General features: G+C 43.6%; 1 long non-coding RNA gene across 1 annotated transcript; it reads right to left on the reverse strand.

The window, feature by feature from the left end:
• Positions 1 to 3,057: 3,057 nt before the first annotated feature.
• On the reverse strand, positions 3,058 to 6,662 carry LOC126943844 (uncharacterized). The gene is made up of 4 exons (XR_007721874.1): positions 5,346 to 6,662; positions 4,690 to 5,118; positions 4,386 to 4,572; positions 3,058 to 3,214 (listed from the first exon to the last, which is right to left on the reverse strand). It is a non-coding gene; the product is annotated as an uncharacterized LOC126943844 (long non-coding RNA).
• Positions 6,663 to 6,869: the final 207 nt, after the last annotated feature.

Here is a 6,869-nt window from a genome sequence, read left to right on the forward strand (position 1 = left end):
GATGCAGATTAGCAAAAACGATCTTGAAAAAGAAGAATAAAGCTGGAGAACTCATACTTCACGATTTAAAACTTACTACAATACTACAGTAATCAAAAGAGTGTAATGTCTCCATAAAGAAAGATTTATAGACCAATGGAATAGAAGGGAGAACAAAAAAATAAAACCTTACATATATAGTCAGTCATTTTTGACAATAATGTCAAAATCACTCAATGTGGAAAGACCAGTCTTTTCAGCAAATGGTACTAAAAAAACTCAATATTCACTGCAAATAATAAAATTAGACCCTTACCCAATACCATATGCAAAAATTAACTCAAAATGTATTAAAAACCTAAGTGTAAAATCTAAAACTGTAAAACTTTTAGAAGAAAAGATAGGGCAAAAGTTTTATGCCACTGGATTTAGCAATGACTTTGAATATGAAAGGCATAGACAACAAAAACAAAAATTGATAAATTGAACTCCATGAAATGTAAAATGTTTTGAGTGTCAAAAAATACTATCAACAGTGTAAAAACGCAACCCACAGAATGGGAGAAAATATTTGAAAATCATATGTCTGATAAGGAATTAACACCCAAAATATAGAGAGAACTTCTAAAACTCAGTAATAACAAAAACAAACATCTAGATTCAAAAATGGGCAAAGGGCTTCAATAGGCATCTCTCCAAAGAACATACACAAATGGCTAAAAATGACACGAGAAGATATGACTAATCATTAACAGTAAAGCAAATCAAAACTATGAGACACCACATCACATGCATTCAGGTTTTATATTTGCTACTCACAAAAATAAAATAAACTAACAAGTGTTGGAGAGAATGTGGAGTAATTGGAACCCTTACACACTGTTGATGGGAATGTAAAATGATTCAGCCACTATAAAAAAAAAAAAAAGATAGCGGTTTCTTAAAAAACTAAAAATAGGGGAGAAGCTTCAAATGGCTGAAAACAAGCATCTCTTACTCACCTCCTCTACTAAAAACTAAAATAGTGAGTAATTACAGTTCAAATAGATCAGCCAAGAGAGAACACTGGAGTTGAATAGAAAGGTGCCAGGAAACACCCAAAGCAAGGAAGAAAGGAAAATGAGGCAGCCTGCTTGGCCAGGATCAGCTAAGAGCCCAGAGAGACTCTGCAGTATTGGGAAACGGTGAGAGACCCCTAGTGATCTACACTCCCACCATAGACCTCTGCAATCCTAGCCACAGGAGAGCACTTAGACCCTTGTGGGCCCTGAAACAGACAAGACACAGAGAGCTGTCTGGAGACTACATGACAGCACTGCCTCAGGGAAGGAGCTTGCACTGGGTCCCACACTTTTCTGAGTCCTAAGCAGCAGCCCCGTGTGCTATTTTGAGAGCCCAGCCCACAACAGACTATGCACTGTTCTGGGGCCCAGTGGCACCACAGCTGAGGCATGAGCAAAGTGCAGGCTGCTGCAAGGGCTGAAACACAAGCAAAGCATGGACTGCCACCACTGGTACTGAGGCATGAGCAAGGCAGAGGCTGCTATATCCAAGGCTGAGGCACAAAAGGGGTGCATGTTTCCCACTCAGCAGCACAGGCTGCCACCACTGAGGGTAGTCTGCCCTCCCTAGTGGCAAGGCCAGAGCACAGTCTCTGCTGCCCCAAGCCCAAATATTCTGCTGGGGGTCTGGGAACTGCCTCACTGCTACCTACAATGACAGGTGCCTGCATACACCACAAAGGGGCTTGAATACAAGCCTGCTCAGCCTAGCTCACCCTCACCTGTGCCAGATCAGGTAGTCCAGAGACCTGGAGATTGTCCAGCCCAGTCCAAAACTGTTGGCACCTGAGCATTCTTTCCAGGTACCTGAGGTTGGGCCTATCCACCCTGCCACTACCACCATAGCTGGCACCTACCTGCACACACCACCTATGGGCCTGGAGACTGGCCTGCCCAACTCATCAAAACCACTGCCAAAACCAATGTACACCATTCAGAACCAGAGAGTAACCCCACCTCTACTATTGCTATCGTCCATGCCACATGCCTTTCTGGAGGCCTAAAAACCCTCCCACCTACCCAGCCTGCCACTGCCACTAACAGCATCTGAACAAGCCACCTAGAAGCCCAAGAATGGGCCTGCCTATAGCCACTGATACCAATGCCAGTATATGCTGCCTGGGAGCAAAGAACAGGAACAATCCGTCCACCATTCCTAGCAATGCGGTGTGAAGACAGGCCCACCTGGCACTCCACTTCCCATCAAAATTTTACCACAACCTTGACTAATAAGCATAGCCTAAATCACCAAGGAAATTATAGACATCACTAATGCTATTCACAGTTGAAGAAATAATGCAGAGAAAATGCTACTGCACAACTCAGAGCCAAAACCAATGTACTCTACCCTACTAACACCATAGACAAATCATTAGGAAAAAGTCTTCCCCTATGAAACCAAATTTTTTTAAAAAATGGGAGAAGTGATTGTTACACCAAATTCACAGACATCAATGTAAGGACATGAAAAAACAAAACAACAAAAAAATTACACCTCCAAAGGAACACAATAATTATTCAGCAACAGATCTCCATCGAAAAGAAATTTTTGAAATCCCAGAAAAAATTCAAAATATTGGTTCTAAAGCTCAGTGAGATAAAACAGAATTCTAAAAGACAATACAAACAAATTAGAAAAATAATTCAGGATATGAATTTCTAATTTAACAAAAAGACAGGTATTTTTAAAGAATCAAACAGAAATTCTGGAACTAAAGAATTTATTGAAAGAAATACAAAATTCATGTAAAAGCTTCAACGATAGATTAGATCAAGTAGAAGAAAGAATAAATCTTTTGAAATAGTTCAGTGATATAAAAAATAGATTTAAAATGAATAGAAAACAATAAGCAAAGCATTTATGACATATGGTATATTATAAAGTAACCCAATATACAAATTTTTGGTGTCCCAGAATGCAAAGAGAAAATGAAAAAGTTAGAAAACATATTTAATAAAATAATAGATTAAAACTTCCCAAGTTTAGCAAGAGATATAGACATCAAGATACAGGAGGCTCAAAGACTCCCAAATAGATACAATGAAAAAAGATCTTCTCCACAGCATCTATACCTGTCAAAATTATTCTTCATAAATGGAGGATAAATACAGTCCTTCTCAGACAGGCAAAAGCTGGGGGACTTCATCATCACTAGAACAGCCCTATCATAAATCTGTAATGGACAAAATGGGTAGAGTAAGATAGTAGAATAGATAGCCCCACTGATTGTCCTCCCAGCCCTGCACCACCCCCACAACACCCTGCCAATGATAGGAATATCAAATTCAAAAACCACCATCATAAGCACCATCGTAAGAGATAAAAATCAGGTAAGCACTAGTAGTACCTGGTTTTAACTTCGTATCACTGAAAGAAGTGATGAAAAGGGCAGAAAATACAGTCTTGAAATGCCATTGCCACCCCTCTCCCATCCCCCTACAACAGACACATGGCACAAAGAGATCTGTGTGTTGGGAGAGGGAGAGCTCAGTGACTACAAGACTGCATTGAATTCAGTGCTGCTCTGTCACAGTGGAAAGCAAAACATGCTGAAATCAGCTGACACCTGCCCATGCCGAAAGCATTCAGATCAGCCCTAGCCAGAGGGTAATTACCCATTGCAGTAGTTGAAACTTGAGTTCTGGGAAAACTGAGGGCTGAAGTGTTATGGGGTCCTAAATCAACTTGAAAGCCAGTCTAGACCACAAGGACTGCAACTGTCCTACTGGGTCCAGAGACAGTGGACTTAATGGGGCTTGTGACTTATTGAGACACCAGCTGGGGAAGTTAAGTGAGTGGTTGTGCCACCACTCCCACAATCCCAGGCAACACATCTCATGGCTGCAAAAGAGATTATTTCCTTCAGCTCAAGGAGAGGGAAGAGTAAAGAAGCCTTTTGTCTTGCATATTGGATATCAGCTCAGCCATAGTAGGATATGGCTCTGGCCAGAGTTGTGAGGCCCCCATTCCAGGCCCTAGCTCCTGGACAGCATTTCTAGATACACCCTGGGCCAGAAGAAAATTCACTACCTAGAAGAGAAGGACCCAGTGCTGACAGGATCCATCACCTTCTGACTAAAGAGCCCTTGAGCCCTAAACACCAGTAGTGATATTCAGGTAGTATGTCGTGGGTCTTGGGTGAAACTGCAAGACACGCTGGCTTCAGGTGTGACCCAGCATATTCTTAACTGTGGTGGCTACAATGAGGGATACCTTCTGCTTGATACAAGCAAAGAGAAAAGTAAAGGAGGCTTTGTCTTCCACCTTAGGTACCAACTTGGCCACAATGGGGCAGAGAATTAAGTGGGCTTTTGGGATCCCTGATTTCAGTACTTGGCTCTTACATGGTATTTCTGGAGCTTCCGTGGGCCAAACGGGAGTCAACTGCCATGAAGAATGAGTCCCAGACCTAGCGGCATTCACCACAAGCTGACTGAAAAGCCTGTGGGCATCAAGTGAACATTGGTGATAGCCTGGCAGTACTCCCAATGGGACGTTAGTGATGCTGGCTATGGAGTGAGGCTCCTCTGCCTGTGGAAAGGGGTGGAAAGAGTGGGAAGAATTACATCTTATGGTTTAAGAACCAGCTCAAGCACAGTAGAATAGAACACCAAGTAGATTTCTAAGATTTTTAACTCCAGTCCCTACCTCCTAGAAGCATCCCTGGGCCCAAGTGGGGCCTGGGGGAACATGCTGCCTTGAAGAGAAGGATACAAATCTGGCTGGCTTCACCACTTGCTGATTGCAGAGGCCTAGGCCTTGAAGGAACATGGGTGGTAGACAGGTAGTGGTTACAGCGGGCTTTGAGTGAAATCCATTGCTGTGCTGGTGTCAGGTTTGACCCAGTGCAGTCCCAGTAGTAGTGGCCAAAGGGTGCTTGTGTCACATTGTGTCCAGAATTGGTGGGTTCTTGGTCTCACTGACTTCAAGAATGAAGCCACGGACCCTCACAGTGAGTGTTACAGTTCTTAAAAATGGTGTGTTGGAGTTTGTTCCTTCAGATGTTCAGATGTGACTGGAGTTTCTTCCTTCTGGTGGGTGTGTGGTCTCGCTGACTTCAGGAGTGAAGCTGCAGACCTTCACGGTGAGTGTTACAGCTCTTAAAGGCCGCACGTCTGGAGTTGTTCGTTCCTTACAGTGGGTTCGTGGTCTTGCTGGCCTCAGGAGTGAAGCTGCAGATCTTCACGGTGTGTTACAGTTCATAAAGGTGGCGCATCCAGAGTTGTTCGTTCCTCCCATCTGGAGTTGTTCGTCCCTCCCAGTGGGTTCATGGTCTCACTGACTTCAGGAGTGAAGCTGCAGACCTTCACGGTGAGTGTTACAGCTCATAAAGGCAGTGCGGACCCAAAGAGTGACCAGTAGCAGATTTATTGAGAAGAGCGAAAGAGCAAAGATTCCACAGTGTGGAAGGGGACCTGAACAGGTTGCTGCTACTGGCTTGACTGGCCTGCTTTTATTCCCTTATTGGGCCCTGCCCACATCCTGCTGATTGGTCCATTTTACAGAGTCCTGATTGATCCGTTTTGACAGAGGGCTCATCGGTGCATTTACAAACCTTTAGTTAGACACAGAGTGCTGATTGTTGTGTTTACACTCCTTTAGCTAGACACAAAAGTTCTCCAAGTCCCCACTTGATTAACTAGACACAGAGCGCTGATTGATGGGTTTACAAACCTTTAACTAGACACAGAGTGCAGATTGGTGCATTTACAATCCTTTAGCTAGACAGAAAAGTTCTCCAAGTCCCCACCCGACCCAGAAGACCAGCCAGCTTCACCCCTCAATCCACCCTCTAAACAGGACACCCCAACTGCTGTTGGGAATTTGGCCAATGACCACTCTAGCTACTTCCTGCTGGATGGGGCGAAGAAGGGGCCCTGCAGTTGTAGTGTCCTCCAGTGTAGGCCAGTGGAAGGGCCAGCAGGTCAGTCCAGGGGTCCTCGGTAGAAGTTGTTAGTTGAACTCATTTGGGGTTCTGTTTGTAAGACCATCTGTAGCTTGATGGCCTTGATTCTAGAGGAAACGAATTTGACAAGAAGGTTAAAAATACAGGGCCCCAAAGGCGAGTAACAGCAAGATAGCTGCCATGGGACCTATAAAGGGGAGAAACCATGTTTCCCAACTCCAGAGGTTGGTATAAGATTTCGAAAGGCGTTGTCTGATTTCAGAAGGCTTTTCCTGTAAACACCGGGCGGCATCTTGTACTATCCCTGACTGGCTAGTGTAAAAACAACACTCTTCCCCTAAGAAGGTGCAGCGTCCTCCTGTCTCAGCAGTGAGGAGGTCTAGGCCTCGGGGGTTTTGGAGAGGCACTGCTGCCAAAGAGTCTATTTGAGATTGTAGAGTAAGGATAGATTTTGTTATTTCTTATAAACTGTCTGAGAAATCCTTTGACTGTGTGTGGTAGTAGGCTAATGCATGTTACACTGTTAACTTTCAACAAACTTTACTTTTGTTGAAAACCTTATAAGTTTGGGATTTTAATTTTTCTTTGCTATTAATAAAACCTTGTTCAGTCCATATTAACTTAGAATTGGTATAGATGACTCCTTCCTGATTCTGTAAGTACTTTAAGATTTGGCTGAGTGCAAACAACTCCCATGTTTGAGCAAACCAATTATAAGGCAATTTTCCTAACTGCTTTTATAAGAGTTCCCCTATCACTTACTGAAGACCCATTGTGTCTTCTTCCTTAATCACCCAGGCCCACCTGGGAGGACCTATCTGTCTCCTGTCCTGAAGGGACTTCCTCCTTTGTCTGGTCGGACCTTCAGATTTAGATCCCCTGTTAGGAAACCTGATGAGTTAAGGATTTTTGATAGGAAGGC

Source organism: Macaca thibetana, chromosome 1 (assembly GCF_024542745.1).
Source record: "Macaca thibetana thibetana isolate TM-01 chromosome 1, ASM2454274v1, whole genome shotgun sequence".
In the NCBI taxonomy this organism is placed as follows: Eukaryota; Metazoa; Chordata; class Mammalia; order Primates; family Cercopithecidae; genus Macaca; species Macaca thibetana.